The 19,511-nt window shown below is 45.5% G+C and overlaps 1 pseudogene; it reads right to left on the bottom strand.

The window, feature by feature from the left end:
- Window positions 1–215: 215 nt before the first annotated feature.
- Window positions 216–16,113, bottom strand: LOC122747072 (annotated as a pseudogene).
- Window positions 16,114–19,511: the final 3,398 nt, after the last annotated feature.

Below are 19,511 nucleotides of genomic sequence, written 5' to 3'. Positions count from 1 at the left end.
TGTCTGTCTGTCTCTCCCTTCCTCAAAATTCAAATCCTCCATAAACGGGATATAAGAAATACTGCATTTTCCCTTGAGTTGGAGATACTTGGGTTTCAGGACTGTGGGCAGAGTCTTTCTGAGGATGGGGGTGAGGAGTGTTCTCACTACCCTTTTATTTGTAGGAGCAGACCATCCATTCTGCAGATGCTCTTTGCCAAGATGGAATTTTGTGCCTATATATCAGGGATGGGCCACAGCATCTCCCCCAAGTTTTCTAGTTTCACCTCATCCTGCAATAGGGAAGGGGTTAGTCCAGTTAACAGATTGCCATGTTAGGTTCAGAAATGTCCTTGATGGGGGCAGCTAGGTGGTGCAGTGGATAAAGCACCAGCCCTGGATTCAGGAGGACCTGAGTTCAAATCTGGCCTCAGACACTTGACACTTACTAGCTGTGTGACCCTGGGCAAGTCACTTAACCCTCATTGCCCCACAAAAAACAACCCCCCCAAAAAATACCCTTGGCCTATTCCATAGAGATTCCCTGGGGGCAAATGTCCTCAAATAACACATACCAGGCCAGAAACCACCCGGCATGAGTCTGTGGGCTCAAGGTGTAGGCTGTGGTTCAAAGTCCCCACCCCTGGCCCCAAACACTGTCCTTTGGGAGTGGGCACAGGAGGTAGGCTCAGCATTATCTCCAGGTCAGCTCAGATGAACTAGATAGATTCTGACATTTAAATGAGGATCAGTCACTACAGGAAGTGGAATGAAGGCTCTCTGATTAAGTCCAAGGAGTTCTAAGATGAGGATATCTCCTCAGTTCTTCCACCCATTTTGGTTTCTACATTTGTCTACAAAGACCTCTTCAGATGAAGGACTAGGTGGTAATTCAGACAGCAGAAAGGGGAAAAGCTTACGCCCAAGACTTCTATGTCCAGAAGAAAGGGGGCAGAGAAACTTCTTTCCAACAGGCTGGAGGGGTCAAGGGGAAGAGGTGGTCTGTAGTTCTCCAGATGTGCCTCCAGGTGTGGGGAAGAGGAGTGGGCTATAGTTCTCCAGGTATGTAACCAGGAGTGGGGATATGGTGGTGGCTTTCTCAAAAATGGGTTTCCCATTTGTGTAGGTACACTCCTATCTCTAAGTGTATTAGAGATTGTCCCTCTATCCTGGGTTCTGGATCAGTAATTGGTGGGGAACACAGGGTTAATGATGCATTTGATTTCAGAGCTAGGTTTTTGTTTCTTGGAGTACAGGAGCTATTTGAGAGCCTTGAAATATAGAATTGCAATTTGTCCTTATTTACTCAAGGTTGGCTAACAACAGGGATGTGGAGTGTCTTTTGGCACTGGGGATGCCCTCCCCCATCACCAGCCTCCTGAAACTAAGCCAGGCTGCTTTCCTGCTTGCAAAGTTTGAATGAGAAAAAGTTGGGAATCTCCACCTCTATTCCCTCTAGTAGGACAGAGGCCCACTGGGTGTCTTCATCTACTCTGCCACTGTCTTCTTATGTTCTGCAGGTCTTACCATGCACCTTGTCTCTATACCTTCTCTGCCCTGGGAAAGACCCCCTGGGCCTTCTTATATTACTTTTCACTGAACCATTAGGATTTCTGGGCCCTTCTATCTGTCCTGTGGCTAAACCTTGTTTTATGTGTAGTGTCCCTTCAGTAGGGCATAAACTCATTGCAAATAGGGCCTGTCTTGCTTTTGTATTCATGTTTTAGCACCTGACACAGAGTAAATGCTTAACAAATACTGTTTCTCATTCATTCATTATCTCTGATACCAGGTACTAAGGCTTATCTACAAAGATATAAGTGAGGAAATGGAACGACCATCCCAAATGGCAATGAGCTCAATTGTTCAGGAATTTGAAGGCAGGGATCCAAGAGGGGCAATGAACAACATAGTTATATACAGATATGTGGACTGTATCTGTTTCCTAGCACAAAAATTCAATTCATAGTTCAAATATTGCTCAGACACTGGCTATATGCCCCTGTGCAAGTCACTTGCCCTTTCTCTGCCTCAGTCTCCTCATCTGTCCAATGGGTATAATAATAATAATAATAATAATAATAATAATAAACCTTCCAAGATTTCTTTGAGAATAGAATGAGATTATCTTTGTTAAGCATCTTACAAGCCTTAAAACATTAGGCATACATACTAGCTATTGTGGTTGCTTACATTCCCCAGAAGAAAGAGAATTTGTCATTATACAATCATAATTCTTATTATGCACAAAATTATAAGAATCATAGAAATTAAATGAAAAAGAAGACCCACAGACACAACTGGAAGAAAACCTAATCTGGCTCCCACGGACTGAAGGCCAGATGGGTTATATCTTATTCCTCCTTCAAGGTCCTTTGGTTTCCTTAAGAGGATGGGAGGTGTCTAGTCTCTCATTGGCTCAAGCCCCCACCAATTTTAGGGATCCTGGCACCTTGGTTCCAATACCCTAAAAAGTCAGACTAGATTTTACAAGGAACTATTGACATCAAGGGCGCTGTAGGAACAAGCAAACATTCCCCCAGTACCTGGGTGCATAATCTCCCTTGTCCCACCTCAGTCTCCATGGAAGGGAGGAAAATTCAGTTCTCCGCTGAACTCAGCTCCTTCCTACACATCCCAGTCCCACCAGCTCCAAGCCCAAAGCCCCTCTGGGCCTCACAGGCCTCCCTTGCTGTGCTAGAGGAGATATTTGGCCCAAGATCATGGCCCCCAGATTGGCCTGGCTTCATCGCCTTCTATCTTGTCCCTAGAAGTGAATGGGACTAATGAAAAGACCAAAACCACATGATTAATTCTTAAAGGGCTGGTGGACCTTCACCCCCCCAAACACATACACACACATACATCCAGTTTAATGTGAGGTGCCCAAGTTGTGGGTGAATGAAACCTTCAGTCCCTGACCACAGCTAGAGAAAGGCCAAGACAAGGACACAGAGACAAAGAGATAGGTAAACATACAATGATAGAGACAGAAACAGACACAGAGGCTGACAGACAGAGCCAGAGGTAAAGATTTGTCTCAGTTTCCTCGTCTGTAAAACGAGCTGGAGAAGGAAATGGCAAACCACTCCAGTATCTTTGCCAAGAAACCCCCAAATGGGGACACAAAATGTCAGATGCACTGAAATGACTAAACAACAACAAACGGCTTGTTTATACATGTGTGTTCACTTGTCATCCACCCCATTCAGCTGTGAGACAAAGACCTGCAGAACCACAGCCCGAGCCAGAGCTAAAAATAGAGACAGAGAGACTGACCCAGTGCAGCCATTGGAAAGATGCAAGCAGTTCATGATATGGAGACAATGGGAAGGCTGCTTGTACTCCCATGGTGGAGGATGGCTGGAGGTCGTCCTGCAGCCAGACCCTGATGCGTCCCACATACCCTCCCATTTTAGGTGACCTGGGCACCCAGCGACCCAGTGATGCAATGAAACAAAATCGGTTGGCGGAGGGGGATGAATGCTGGGTTCAAATGCCAACTCTCATGCTTTTCACTAGTTTGATGTGGAGCGGAATGATTCCCCTCTCTGGGCCTCCAAAGCCCTTCCAGCTGTTGAGCTAGGATCCTGTGAATCTCTAGAGGCAGGCAGAGATGAGCAGAGCCCACAGCAATGTTGTACTTCTCCTCACTCCATTAGGACTCTGATACATGTCCCCAAAGTGGCTACAAACAGGGTCACAATACATCCTGGACTGGACACCCACAAACACCTGAGCTCAAAACACTGACTAGGTTAGGGGAGGAGATGCATAGAGCCTCCTCCACAATCCAGCTCTTCCCTACCTTTCTGATCTCTTTTCATACTGTTTCCCTTCATGCATTCTCCATTTGAACCAAATCGGCCATTGCCCACTCACAACGTTCTATTTCCCATGGACGTACCTGGGAACGGATCCTTTCTCTGCCTGGAATAGACTCCTCCATTAGCTCAGCCTGATGGAAGGCCTCCTTCCCCTCAAAGCCCAGCTTAGGTCCCCCTCCTGCAGTGGCTTCACCCCCAGCACACAATCGCTCACTTTGGCGTGAATGTCCAGTTTGCAAAGTGCATATGAAATCCCACGGGCTTAATTTCCACCTCTGCTAGTGGCCAGAAGGACAGATCCCAGGGGTGCTAAATGGGGAAGTGATGCAAAGCCAGCTGGGTGTAGAGCAGGAGGGTCTGTGTCTGATGCCCGGCTTTGCCCCTCATGCTTGCCTCTTGTGCTACTGAGACCATGGGAGCACGGGCTCAGCTTCTTCATCTTCAAAATGGGGAACTGGACCGGAGGCTCTCTAGGGTCCCTTTCAGCTCCAGATCCTTGATACTTCTGTAAGTGCCTCAAACTGATTTTTGGTGTTTGTCTTGTTATGACCTGAGAACACCCCCTGTCCCCAAGCCTCATGCCTGGGTTAAGAGGGGAGAAGCCACTCTCTACTCTCCACTGTTTGTCCAATGCTTGCCTCATGTGTTATACGTACAATTATTTTGGTTCAAAATGGTTTTCTCCTTTCCTTCTAGGGTAAAATCCTTTGCCCAGTGCACTTTTACTAGGTCTTTCTCGCTACTGCCAGTCACAGAAGGTGATAAGTCCCATCTAATTCTTAAAAGATAGTTAACCCCATTGCCCCACCAAAAAAAAAAAAAAAGCCACCTGGAAGTGACGTTCCCTCTGTGAAGCTAGAAATTCGGCAGAGAATTTGGTCTGGTGGATGTTCATTATCGCTTTCTCCTTGGGGGCTATTTAGAGGTAAAGACTGGATGCATCAGCTAGGATTCCTGCTGGACCTAATGCCTCTGGGGTAAGGGGAGGGAGGGTACAACATCACTCCATTGTGGGGCCAGTCCTACTCTTAGATGGTCCCTGAGTTGAGGGTCACATAGCTGTGTGACCTGCCTAGAACTGACCCCCCCCCAAGTCTACCAAGAAGCTTGGATGGTCTTGTGTATTTAGTGGTGTGCCGTATTTAGGGGAGCCAGCTCTGACACTATGTGACCTTGGATAAGTCACCTTACCTCCTTTGACAAACTAGGGGCTTGGAGAGGATGACCTACCTCTAAGTTCCCTTTTAACTATGAATCTACAGTGGTAGAATTCCCCATTTGACTCTGTCTAAACACTCTGGTTGCATATTTTCTTTCTCTGTACCCAAGTGGCCGACATGGATGTCCCATTTTCTTTTTAAGTGTTCAAAGTATGACACAAATTACATCATCATTTTTGCCATTTTTAATCTCATCTGCTGGGTGATTGAAACATAATGTAAGTAGGTCACAATGAGTTCAGAGACAAATGGCCCAGAAAGCTGAAAGATAAGCATAGAAATACTGGTCAGATGAGACCAGGCATTAATGAAAAGTGGTTGGTAATTGTAATTGACAATATCATGGTCATTGGGCTGCAAAATGCCCTGAACCCCCATTGAGCCCATCTGCCTGCCTGCAGATAGGACAACATTTACACCACCTCTGCAAAAAGAGGACGCACTCTTCAAGACTTCCAAAGGTGTTCAACACACACACACACACACACACACACACACACACACACACACACACTCACTCACTTTATGGAAACCAATCAAACACTCAAGCAGCAAGTACTTGTTAGGGCCCTACTACGTGCCAGGCGTGTATATATGACTTTCCTTTTGGGCGTTTCTATGTAGACATCCAGTTGTTGTTGTTCCATCATTTCAGTCTTGTCCTACTTTCCACGACCCCATTTGGTGTTTTCTTGGCAAAGATACTGGAGTGGTTTGTCATTTCTTTCTCCAGTCCATTTTACAGATAAGAAAACTGAGGCAAAGAGGATTAAGTGACTTGTCCAGATCATCCAGCTAGCAAGTGTCTGAGGCTAGATTTGAACTCAGGTCCTTCTGACTCCAAGCCCAGCGCTCTATCCACTGAGCCACTTAACTGCCTCAAACATCCAGTAAACATTGCAAATTCAACACGTACAAAATGCAGCTACGGTTATTCTGAAAAAATCTTCCAAACTTTCCTATTTCTGTGATACACCCTTCCAATCATGGAGGTTCATCATTTCTTCACACTCTTTCACCTCCCAGATCCAATCAGTTGCCAAAACTTGTTAATTCTACCTTTACATCTCCCATATCCATTCCCTTCTCCCCAGTCTCACAATTCTTGTTTAAGCTTTTATGATGCCTCACCTGAATTATCTCAATAGCCTCCTAGTGGGACTCCTCAATTCCAATCTCTTCCCTTCTCCAAATCATCCTTCATACATTATCAAAAAGTGAATCTTTCTTTCTTCCTTCCTTTCTTTTTCCTTTCCTTGTCTTTCTTTCTTTCTTTCTTTCTTTCTTTCTTTCTTTCTTTCTTTCTTTCTTTCTTTCTTTCTTTCTTTCCTTCTTTCTTTCTTTCTTTCCTTCTTTCTTTCTTTCTTTCTTTCTTTCTTTTTTCCTTTCTTTCTTTCTTTCTTTCTTTCTTTCTTTCTTTCTTTCTTTCCTTCTTCCTTCCTTCCTTCCTTCCTTCCTTCCTTCCTTCCTTCCTTCCTTCCTTCCTTCCTTCCTTCCTTCCTTCCTTCCTTCCTTTCTTTCTTTCTTTCTTTCTTTCTTTCTTTCTTTCTTTCTTTCTTTCTTTCTTCCTTCCTTCCTTTCTTTTTCCTTTCCTTGTTTCTTTCTTTCTTCCTTTCTTTCTTTTTCCTTTCCTTCCTTCTTTCTTTCTTTCTTTCTTTCTTTCTTTCTTTCTTTCTTTCTTTCTTTCTTTCTTTCTTTCTTTCTTTCTTTCTCAGACTGACTCTTGATTGGCTGGCAGCTTATTCCTTCAGTTACTTGTTGGTACGGTGCCAGAAGAAAGCCATCTGCTGTAGCTGCATCATCACCTGAATCACTGCCAACAGTTTGAGACGGTTCTTTTGTCAAGTTGTCCATTTGTTTCCAGGTGATGGAGCTTTGCCCTCTGCTAGTAAGTGCCCGTTCCTGGTCCATCTGAGCCATGCATGACTCCATACTCTCTAGAGTTTCTCTTGGAGAGGCCTTTCTCCCAGGGCACTGGGTTCCAAGGTCTTCCTCCTCATTCAGACCATCATCTGAGACATCAGAATCTGACCCCCAAATCTCACCCTAGTAATTGAGGAAAGAATCTGCATCAGAGGTGCCAGGAGCCTCAGCCGAGTCCCGAGGCAGCTCAGCTCCTCCGTGGGTGCAGACTTGGGGCACAAACGCTTCCACACTCTCAGTGACTTTGCTAGAGCCAGAGGTCTGCTCGTCCTCACTTTAGGAGGTAGCTCCCGGTCGTCCTCACCAGTTGCTTCCCACAGGATCTCGTCCAGCGGATGAGGTAAGACGTGCAGTCAATGATCTTCATCCTCTAAGGGGAGATTAGCGCCTTCTTTCTTAAACTCTCTCAGATCAAAGGGCATTAGTTATAATAAGGTTAAGATTTCTTTTCTCGCTCCCCCTAAAGTTAAGAAAGCTTTCTGGCTCATTCAGGGATTGCAGGAAATAGTCCTCTTCTGCGGCATACAGTCTGTCCAGGTGCTTAGAGAGCCTTCTCTCCCCCCAAAATAGCCGTTCTGTTTCATGTTGGTCAGAAAGCCTTTCCAGAGCGAGGTAGGTGGTGACCATTAGCAACTTCTTGGAGGCAGAAAGTGGGCTGGATTTAGTGTGCAAAATCTCAAAGCCATGAGCCAGTTCCTGTCCAGTTCACGTGCTGGGGAAGAGCCTGGGAAGACGGATTGTACCCACTGTGGGGTCCGGCACACAGTTCTGTTTTGCCAGCTGCACATACGATACTCTGGGACTGTGGCCGAGGCCACCGTGTGTCTGGCGAGGACATTTGGAAAGTTCGGCAGCTTCGCGGGCCATCAGCTCCTCTAAGTAAGTAAAAGGCACGGTCAGTTGTGGCTACTAGCCGAGGAGGCCCCAGAGGCAGCTGGGAGGAAGCCGGGAGCTGGGGGAAGGGACGCGGGGACGTCTTGCGGGTACTCTTTGCTTCGCCTGGTCGCGGCTGCCAGTAGAGATTCCGAGGCGAGGATTTTGTCCGTGCCTGGAAATCATCTCCGAAGCCAGACTGATTAAAGGAGGTGTGGCGGGTAACCAGAATATTTACCCAGAATTCCATGGCTCTGGAATAATCCACACAAACATACTTGATGTCATTATCAGGGTCTAACTAGTTAGGGAGAAATCCAGCACCTTCTATTAGCAAGAATTCACCCTCTCTGCCTCTGGAAATGTCTTCGAAATCTGCTTTATAAGGTAAACAATAAACCATTCGTCCTCAGGGTTCCCCCCAAACTAAGTTGCACCCCAAAACAGAGGACATTCTGGTGCCTCTTTCACTCCTGCAGCTTCCCATTCCCTTCCATTCTTGTTCTTGCCTTGTTGTCCCTTCTGATGCTGGCCCCAAAAGATTTTCTTAAAGCACAGGAAAAATCTTCTCATTTACTTGATTGAAAAGCCTTCGTGGTTCCCAGGGGACACAGACCAATTCCAGCTCCCTAGTGTGACATGTCGAGCCCTTCCCTGTCCTTCCTCCAGCTTACCTATCCGGATAGATGCCTCAGCTTTCCTGAGCGCTCAGTTCTAGCTAAACCTACTCATCTCCTGCCTCTGGCATCCTTTGCCTACCCATGCTTTGTTACAAGCAAGAAGCTGGCATTGATTTCCTCCTCACCTCCACCTCTCAGAATTTCCAGCTTTATTTGAGATTCAGGTCATGGGTTTGTGTGCATTATTCCAGAGCCATGGAATTCTGCCTACTATGTGCCAGGAACAATGCTAAGAGTTTAACAAATATCTCATTTGATCTTCATGCCAACCTGGAAAGGTGCTATAATTATCCCCATTTTATAATTGAGGAAACTGAAACAAACAAGGATTAAATGACTTGTTTAGTATCACACAGCTGGTAGGTGTCTAAGGCTGGATTTGAACTCAAGTCTTCCTGACTCCAAGCCCAGTGTGCCACCTAGCTCCCTCAATATATCACATGTTCTTACAATGTAAAACCTCCCACACCACAGCCCTAGAAATGTTTGGGTACAACTGAAGACAGATGGGACTTGAAGCCAAGAATTCAGCTTCATTTGTATTTCACTTGTACCAACTGATAAATGGTCTGTTGTGGCTAGCCTACAAGTAGTTTTATATGTGTCTGTGGGTGGAGTTGTGAAATGGGGAAAGAGTTAGGGGAATCACAGAATGCCGGAGGCCAGATAGAACAACACATAACTGCCAGAGAATCATCTCTATAATAATGAAGACAAGGGCTCAACAAACACCATTTAAGTGTTTACTCTGCATCGTGCAAAGGACAGTCCCTACCTTCTGCTACTCACATTCCAACGGGCTTGGCCACATGCAAATAGCCATGTGCATACCAGAGAAATGGAGTGTAACTGGAGAGTAATCTGGGAGAGGGAGGGGAGAGAAAGAGGAAAGGAAGCCAGGAAGCAGAGGGGGCACAGCCAGTACAAAGAACCAATGCCAGAAGGTGGCACTTGGTGTTGGAGGAAGAGCAAAGAGACCAGGGTCACTGGTCTTTGCAGAGTGTGTGGCTGGTGGTGTGAGAGAGGTGTGCAGAGACTGGAGCATGCAGAAGGTCGCTGACTGGAGGACAGACGGGGTGAGGAACTACTTAAGTCAGGAAGGCCAGTTAATCATTTGCAATATTCTAAGTGAAAAGTAGCGAGAGCCATCGGAGGGTGGTCAAGTGATGACAAGGGAACGATTCCCTTTTCACGTGTGTTTTTTAAATCTGGGGTTTACCAAAGAGACATTGTAGAATAATGGATAGGGAGCCAACCTGGAAGTCAGAAGGTACTGGGTTCAAATCCTGACTTTGCTTATCAAACATCTACCCAAAGATTTCCAATGAAGGATAACTCACCATCTCCATGGGCAGCCCATTCCACTTGGGACAAGCTTCCATTGTGAGGAAGTCTTTGCTTACGTCAGGTTTAAATCTGTCTCTGCACCTTCCACTCATAATTCCTACTTTTGCTCTCGGAAACCCTTCTTATCAAGTCCAGTCCTTCCACATGATAGCTTGCAGAGATGCACGAAGGCCCGTTATCACAATGTGCCTAAGGCCTGCCTTCTTTCAGCTAAATATTTTCAATTCCTTCAAGCTGTCTTTTTGTTTTGTTTTATGTTATTTTCACCAACCTGGCCACCCTCCAATGGACACTCCATCAGTTGTTAATGTTCTCCCTAAGCTGTGCTACCCAGATATGAACTTCTAAGTTCAGTTACTGTTTAACCACAAAGCACAGGGAAGCACCATCTCCTTTATTGTAGACATTTTCTCTTCGTGTCACCTAAAATAGACTATTAACTTCCCTGGCTGCCCTATCAGGCTGTTGACAAAATTGACCCCTGCCCTTCTCTCTCCTTTTGAGGTGGTGAGTATGGCTTCGGGGCAAGCGATCCAACACAGCTGTTGTTATAAGTTGAAGGGTGAGGGTAGGGGAGAAGCTGCTGGGGAAGTCCCTTTGGGATGCTCTAAGGTACATTGGCTGACTTGCCATCATTCCCTATCTGCTCTTTTCTCCCAGCATGTGAAGTATGTGTGGGAGGAGCCTCCTGTGCTGTGACCCACAGGTAATGGCTGGCTCTTTTTCATTAGGCACATAGGAGAGAGCCAGGGAAGGACTTTTCTTTTCATTGGTTCTGTGGAAGGTTCCTCATTGTAGGAAGAAGCTTTGAGATCCAAGCTGCCCAATACCACTCCTATCGATCCTGACCTCCAATGGTACAGACTTTCTTTCTGCTCCAGGAGAGAAAACATCATTACTTTCATACTTTCCAAAAATGATGGCTAAGATGGAGAGCTCCCGGAGGTTCATTACACACACCCAGAAAAGCTGACTTTGGGGGACTGTCTCATTTGGCACTACTCACACAGATTGTCTATTTGCACTATCATAATATTAATTGGCTGAAACAGATTTCTTATGTTTTAATGGGAACTCAAAGGAGAGGAAATATTCCTGTGGTCCCTGAATAGAATGGATTTTTTCCATGACAATCATCTTTCTCCATTTTATTTTAATTTGCTGTGTCCTTGTGCCTAGAGAGAAATGGGTTTTATCTCTTAATGGACCCTTTCCCTCAGCTTTGATAGGAGGTGGAGTAGTGGTGGTTCTGTGTCAGAATTAATATAAAGACCACAAAGGCCGGATGACCCGGCTCTAAAGGAAGCTGGGCCTGAGGGGCTAAAAGGAGCCTCTTTTCTTCTGTGGGGGGAGCACCTGACCCAGCCAAGCTGAGACGTCTCTCGATTTATGCCCTCCCAGGGCCAGCTTTCACCATCGTTGCAGCTGTCAAGAGATCTCTGTTATCAGGCATGAAGCTCAGCACACGATCGATAGCGATTGTGGGACGCAGGGAGCTTAATCAAAGCCATTTGTTATTGTCCCGACCCCCAGTTCCTGTTTCTGTCGCTAGGGACATGGTGAGGTTAAGAGAGCTGGGCCTGCAGGGTCTCTGATCAAGGAAGCCTGGATTCCAGGCAGGCTTACAAGAAGCGCACAGAGCCAAAGTCATTTCTCATGCCTGGGATGACTTTTCGAAGTGAATAAAAATGTTTTGAAATGCACGACACACCTCCATCGTTACTGATCCCTGAGAGTTCTGCTGGACCCAACTTTCCTGGTCATCAGTGTCGGACTGCTGTCCCCCAGGGGCTAATTCCTGATCTATCTTCAGCACTTCCTCAGGCCCCGTTTTTATTCCCTGCTGGCCTCGGGATGCCTGGATCTGCGTCTCTTCGTGCACATGTTTTGAAGGGCTGACATTCGGACCCATGAGTCACTTAGATAGCTCTGCAGCTGGTTGTTTTGTTTGCCTTAGGGATCAGGGTCTTGGGTTTGAGGAATGCACAGTTGGCAGAACTCTTTGTGCTGTGTGCCCAGGCCAAGGCTGGAAGGGCTCTTATAGGCCATACAGACCAAACCTGGCATTGTGCATATGAGGAAACAGGCCCTGAGGGGTGGAGGGATTGCTCCAGGATCAGAGGATGAAAATTTGAACACAGGGGCACTGGCTCCAGGGTTAGGGCCCTTCTGCTGCACCTCTCCATTTCCCTGGGATTGCTATGTCATTGAGACTGAGAGGAAGGGCAATTCATCGGTCAATAAGCATTCATTGAGCACCACTGTGTGCCAGACTCCCTACTAGATCATGAGGATACAAAGTCCCAAGATGATCCCTGCCCTCAAAAAGCTTACTTTCTTCAGGGAGTGGGGACTTGCATATAATAAAATGTAGGTTCTATCACAAAATGGATACCCAATGATTTGTAGTGGGGGAGGGGTTGGGGACCGCAGGTTCACAAGTCTCTTGGCTCTCATCTCTGGAACCTCAGAGAAGTCGAATTTTCTGCACTGCACTTTTCTTAGCTGTTAGACACTTTCTTAATTTCTTTTTTTGGCTCAGAAATTCCACAGAGACACTTGGGTTACTGCTATCTGTGGAGAGCAGAATGGATTCAGCCATGGATAAGTACCCAAACCTTTATTTTTGTAATTCGGATGGTCCTAGAACAACGACTCTGGCAGGTCTCAGCAAGCTGGGAAAGCTTGAAGTGAAGGCTCACTGAAGACTAGTCGGGGCAAGTTCAGAGGTTTGTTGCTACAATTTTGACACCTTTTAAAACTCACCAAGTTGTGAATTCTGTTGACAGAGGGGAACCTCCATTGATAAAATGATTTCCAATATAGAACTGTGCACCAGATTTTGGGATTCGGACTTGTGATGTCATCCATTGGGAGCTCCCCCTCCCCTACCATCCACATTGTAGAAAATACTTTCAGCTATGCAGGTTGACTCCAAACACACGAGATTTAGAGAACTGTGTGGGTCACTACGAGGTTAAGTAACTGTCCAGGTCATGCCTCCAGTGTTGTAATTAGTTTGAACTCATGTCTCCCAGACTCCAAAGCTGGCCTATCCATTATCCCAAACTATCTCTATGTTTATAAATACAGGATCTATACACCTGTTAGAATCAAGTATTGTGACTATTTTTTCCTTACCAAACATAATGGAACTTATAGCATGAAAATGAATATTGCCCCTTTACAAGTAGTCCCATTTGGAAGGTGGTCAATTAGAGTAACAGGTCAATGCCTCGTCTATAAAACTGCCTTAAAGACCCGGATGATCCCTACATAAGCCAAGCACACTCTCTCTACCTCTTTTTCCATCTCTCCCCAATTCTCTCTCTGTCTCTCTCTGTCTCTGTCTCTGTCTCTCTGTCTCTGTCTCTGTCTCTGTCTCTCTGTCTCTGTCTCTGTCTCTCTGTCTCTCTGTCTCTGTCTCTGTCTCTCTGTCTCTGTCTCTCTGTCTCTGTCTCTGTCTCTCTGTCTCTCTCTCTTTCTCTCTCTCTCTGTCTCTGTCTCTCCGTCTCTCTCTCTTTCTCTCTCTCTCTCTGTCTCTGTCTCTGTCTCTCTGTCTCTGTCTCTCTGTCTCTCTTTCTCTCTCTGTCTCTGTCTCTCTCTCTCTGTCTCTCTCTCTGTCTCTCTCTCTGTCTCTCTCTCTGTCTCTGTCTCTGTCTCTCTCTGTCTCTGTCTCTGTCTCTGTCTCTGTCTCTCTCTCTCTCTCTCTCTCTCTCTCTCTCTCTCTCTCTCTCTCTCTCTCTCTCTCCTCTCTCTCTCCAGCTCTAATAGTTCTGAATCTATGCCAACAATTCCCCACTTTGGATAGCCATCCCTAATTGTTTAGCCTATAGGTTCTTCTTCCTCAGTTGATTCTGTTTCTTCTTCGCTGTCCCATCTCCTCTGAGAAAGGGATAGTTTGCTACCACTGAGGACCTTCAATAAACACGCACCAAGCAGTACCTACTGTGTTTATGGTGCTGGGCTTGACCCGTGTAGGAATCCAAGATGAGAAAGATGCATTACCATTCCGGAGACCTTTGGCTGACTCAGAAGGCTACTGTTGTTTCCTTAATGACATAAAATATCCCTTTCTTTGCCTGAAAGCTCTGAGAGGTTCCCATTGTCAATATTCATTGATTTTGGTTCTGAATCTATAATTGGCTCCCTTGCTGGGCAATTGAAGGAGGCCGGTAGGGCAGAGGACCTTAGTTTTGACATTCTTTGCTCAGTGTTTCATTACCAAGAATATTGGACTGGATTTTTAAGGACTTATTTTCTTTAGGATTTTTGTTCCCCTTATTTGCTAAGCTGTTCATTCTATTTTCTATTTTTTTCTTACATAAGTCTCATTTTCCCCAATTTTTCCTCTATCATCCTCATTCAATTTTTTTTATGTTTTTTACTTTCATTTAATTTTTGAAATAATTTTTGATATCTCTTTTTATGTTTTTCTTTAGCTTTTCTAGGATTTCTTGCTGGGTCTGTGTCCAATTTGCATTTTTCTTTAATCTTTATTTTTAGATGTTTTCAAGTCATTGTCGTCCTTTGAGTTTGTATCTTGAGTTTCCCTGTCACTATAGTTTTTTAATGGTCAGGTTCTTTTTGTTATTGTTTGCTTATTTTTCTGCCCTATTTCCTGAATTTGGGCTTTATGATATATTGAGCTCTACCCACCTCTGGGAGTGTGTGTGTGTGTGTGTGTGTGTGTGTGTGTGTGTGTGTGTGTGTGTGTGTGTGTGTGTGTGAAACTGGCCTGCATTTCTATCCTTTATACGACTGCTTTCATGACTCAGACTGGGAGCCTGTCAGGGTTTGGTGCTTCCAAAATTTGGTGTGATTTTAGGAGAGATTAGTTCATTGCCCTCCTGGTTTGTGCTCTACAGATTCTGGACTTGGTTTGAGTCTGTTGACTTGGGTATTGACTTGAATTCCATTCCTTGAGCATAGTCAAGGATGGAAAAGATCCTGGGGGAAGCAAAAGGCAGCTAGCTTGGGACTAAAATACGACAAATAGCAACCAACCCCCAAACCTCCCCATAGAAACTCCTCAATCCAGGGTCTACTGGACAGCAGCACCTCCTATGGACACTCCAGGCAAGTGATTTCTCTTTCTCCTGGACTTTCACTTTCTGCTTGGTTTTGGTTTATTCCTGTGTTCACAGAGGCCATGTCTGCTGGGAGACATGAAGTCCATTTCTCACCATTCCTTATTAGATTGATGCTGGACCCAGCCACTGTTAGCCCACTGGGAAGTTTTTTCAGATTCAGAGTAAGGTAACAGCTGCCCTTCCTTGGTTTTGGTCTCTTGCCCTGGTTTAATTCACTGCAGTCATGTACAGGGCTAAAGGTTGAAACCTCCCCTCATCCAGCCCCAACACCCTTGCTCCTGGGCTCAGAGCCACACAGCCCTGGTTCTGGACCCTGCTCCTTACACAGGTAGAGCCCCTGCTCCCTTGTGATTGCAACCACTCCTTCTCACCTCAGAACTGGGTAAGGAGAGCTAGAACTGCTTGGTAGCTCCTGTTCCTCCTCCCAGAGCTATTGCTGGAGTCTTGGATGACTTTCTACCCAGATGTTCAGCTCCCTTGCCATCCTTGGGTGAGAGCTACTATGTGTCATTGCTACTGGTTCTATAATCTGCCACTGCTGCTGCCCCTGTGTTCCTGGTCAGCTTGCATCTCAGTGCCCACAGACCTCTCTGTCTAGCTTCCTAAGCTTCTCTGGGCTGTAAAAATGAATGACTGGAACTTCCCCTTGGATTTCCCAATCAGAATCCAGTCTGGCATATTTTCTAGGCAGTTGTTGTTGTTGCAGATTGTGTGGTGGGCATGAGGGTGGGGCATTGGAGATCTAGGCAAAAAATGCTGGATCTTGTTCTGCAATTCTGGCTCTGGCTTTCCCAAAATCCTTACAGGTTTTGTGTGCAAAATCTGCAAACTAGGGGCAGCTAGATGGCGCAGTGGATAGAGCACCGACCCTGGAGTAGTCAGGAGTACCTGAGTTCAAATCCGGCCTCAGACACTTAACACTTACTAGCTGTGTGACCCTGGGCAAGTCACTTAACTCCAATTGCCTCACTAAAAAAAATATATATATATTTTTTAAATAAAAAATTAAAAAAAATCTGCAAACTTGATTCTACTTTTCATCAAAATGCCATTCCACTTTATCATTAATCCAGACGGAATCTCCAATTGAGGCGGTAGTGTCTGTGGTGGTAGTGGCGGCAGTGGTGGCAATGGTGGCAGCGGCGGCAGCAGCAGCAGCAGCCACCGCCATGTTCTGTCCCCAGATAAGTCAGGGTGGGGTGGGGTCGGAAGCCGCTCAAATGCCAAGATATGTGTAGGGAGAATACAATCTTAACCCTTCTCACTAAAGGATGCTGGCTGTGTCTGTAACATTTCAGCATCTTCAATACCTGTGTTGACATGCTTCTCTCTTGTGGGACTTTCTAATGCCTGGGAAACTTCCACAGTTAAAAGTACGTCTTCATGGCAAGTAAAGTTTGGGGAAACTGGGCAAGGGTCTCTAATGACCAGAATGGAACTATTCTAGGGTCAGCTCAGAGCTTCCAAGAAAGACTCAGTGTTTGCTGTTTAAAGCCCATGTGACTTAGAGGTAGAGAGAATAGCACTAAGATTTTTGGGACTCACCGTAATTACTAACACAAAAGGTCCTGCTTTGTTTAATATCAGTCATTCCTAATGGTGACACCCTCTGGCCTGAATGTGTGGGTACCCCCTACCTCAGGCCCCGAACCTCAAAACCATTCTGTGTGCAGGCTGGAGAAAGCTATTCTGTTAGCACTGAGCTCAGAAATAAATTGAGGAGGCAGGAATCCGCGACAAAATGTTATGGAGGATAATGTGGCAATAAATCAGTTTCTCACAAGGCCAACTTTATTGTATCCCCACCAAAAGTCCTGGAGGAGTCGAGATAAAATATCAATCTTAAGTAAGCTCCATCCTTTTGAGCTCTAATCAGTGGGACATCTCTTGGTGATGCCCAATCCATCACCAGACCAGTCCCAGCCAAGTCTCAGCCACCTCCAGTGCAGCGGTCAGTCTGTAGCCTGGTTGGCCCTAGGACCTCTGGCTTCTTAGACCAGAGAGCTTGGCTACTGCTAATAAGGCAGGTTCCATTCCTTGAGCACAGTCAGGGGTGGAAAAGATCCTGGGGGAAGCAAAAAGCAGCTAGCCTGGGACTAAAACACAACAAATAGCAACCATCCCCCAAACCTCCCCATAGAAACTCCTCAGTCTGGGGTCTACTTGACAGCAGCGCCTCCTATGGACACTCCAGGCAAGTGATTTCTCTCTCTTCTGGACTTTCACACTCTGCTTGGTTTCAGTTTATTCCTGTGTTCACAGAGGCCACGTCTGCTGGAAGGCACGAAGTCTATTTCTCACCATTCCTGAGCCTGGGACCTGAGCACTGATTGATGAAGATCCCAAGATTTTCATTTGTGAGAGATGGCATGGCTGGACCCAATGTTTGTGCCGAAGAGACAAAAGAGGGGGACAGTGATTACTGAGGCCACTAAGCAGGAATGCAGGAGAATGAGCCAGGGTGTCCTGAGACATCCACGGGCAAGATGAGCAATGCCCGAGCCCAGCACATCTGAGCAGTGTGGAGGCTGAGGAGCCAGCTAGTGGTGACATCACCTAGTAGCAGTTTCTAAGCCTTACAGGAGTCCTAGGAAAGACTTTCCCCCCATAGATGAGGGGAAAAGGAAGAAAGCTGTTGGGTGTGCAGATGCTCCCCAAATATTTAGACTGCTAGGTGGTACGGTAGATATAGCACTAGGACTAAACTCCAGAAGAGCTGAGTTCAAATTGTAAGAATGTTTTAAATGACTAGGGCTAATTTTGGGGGGACTAATCTACCTGAGTGACTAATCTGGGGACACACTGGCTATCTGACTGCGTTTAACTTAATATGGGCCTTTTAAAACTTTCTCCACACTGCCCCCAAATTGAAAAGCAGAAGATTAAGAAGACTCTTAATTAAACAAAGCAGAGTTTATTTATAAAAATAAATGTAGGAGATAAGGGTTAAGAAATGCAAATTATACAACCTGGCTACTTTTAATACAATGAAGGCTGTTGCCGCCTCTTGCCTTAGGATATGTCCCACTTTTACTGCTCAGCTCCTTTCTTCTAACTCCCAGCCCCTTTCACTTTGTCATCCCCCTGCATCTAACTTTCCACTTGAGTGTCTCCTGCGTACCACACCCAGGGCTCCAGGGGCCCGTGCCCCTGCTGTGTGCCCAGGGACCCCTGCACGGGCCATGCCAGAGGCCAGCCTGGATGAGCCTGGGATCTCTGGGATAGATCCTGGGGGGGGGGGGGACTTTTCCCCCCAGCTGTCTGACCTGGCACCTTGTACAGCCCATGGGGCTTTTTTTTCTCAGCCGAAGCAGAAGAAAAACCTGAGGGCCTAAGGCTTTCTAATCTCAGCCCAAAGGAAGGGTCCCCAAATAAAAATAAATTTCCACAAAATCTAGCTCCCACACTTATTAGCTGGGTGACCTTGGTCAAGTCACTTGGCCTTAGCATCAGTTTTCTCAACTGTAAATAGAAACAATAATATCACCTACTTCCCAGAGCTGTTGTTATTGATCAAATGAGACAATATTTTAATATGTTTTATTTTCCACAATTACATGTTAAATACATTTTAACATTTAAAAAAAGTTTTGAGTTTAAAATTCTATCCCTTTTTCCCTTACTCTTTCCCCCTTCCCTGAGATGGTCAGCAATCCAAGATAGGTTAGACATGTGCAATCAACAGTCCCTTTGTACAAGAAGATTCAAATAAAAAAAAGAAAGTGATGAATAGCCCATTTCAGTCTGTATTCAGACATCATCAGGTTTTCCTCTGGAGGTGGAGAGCATGCTTCATCACGAGTCCTTTGGGATTGTCCTAGGTCCCTGTAGTGTTGAGAAAAGTTCAGTCATTCACAGTTCTTCACCGTACTATGTTGCTGTTACTGTGTGCAATGTTCTCCTGGTTGTGTTCACTTCATTTTGCATTGGTTCATGGAAGTCTTTCCAGGCCTTTCTGAAATCCTCCTGCTAGTCATTTCTCATAGCACAATAATCTTCCATCACAATCATACACCACAGCTTGTTTAGCCATTCCTCAATGGATGAGCATCCCATTGATTTCCTCTTCTTAGCCCCCACAAAAAGAGCTGCTATAGATCAAGTGAGATATTTGTGAAGTATAGTACAGTGCACAGCACATAGTAGGTACTATGTAAGCTAGCTATTGTCATATTATATTTATATGTTATTTGATATAATTTGTATCATACTTTATTATATTTGACCATTTATTTCAGCCCTAATTCAATATTTTACTTTTTTGATTGTTGTTTGCCTGAGTTCTGTAGCATAGTGAGGAACTGAACACCTGCACCTAAGTTAATTTAGAAGTTCCTAATTTCAAACTGTGTGAGCAAATACACTTGATAAGTAAGTTACCATTCCCAAATATTCCTGTGTTAAATATTACCTGATGTGAATCCGTAGGAGTGGCACATGGATTCTAATCTACATGTGTCATCTTTAGCCACTTTATTTTCCCCTCCTTGTGGGGAAGGAATGTGCCTGTTTGGATCTCTGTGTCTCTCTCGATACCCAGAACAGAGCCTTCCTTGCATTTAATATGCA

Source organism: Dromiciops gliroides, chromosome 3, assembly GCF_019393635.1.
Source record: "Dromiciops gliroides isolate mDroGli1 chromosome 3, mDroGli1.pri, whole genome shotgun sequence".
NCBI classification, from domain to species: domain Eukaryota; kingdom Metazoa; phylum Chordata; class Mammalia; order Microbiotheria; family Microbiotheriidae; genus Dromiciops; species Dromiciops gliroides.
This window is presented reverse-complemented; position numbering and strand designations above follow the sequence as displayed.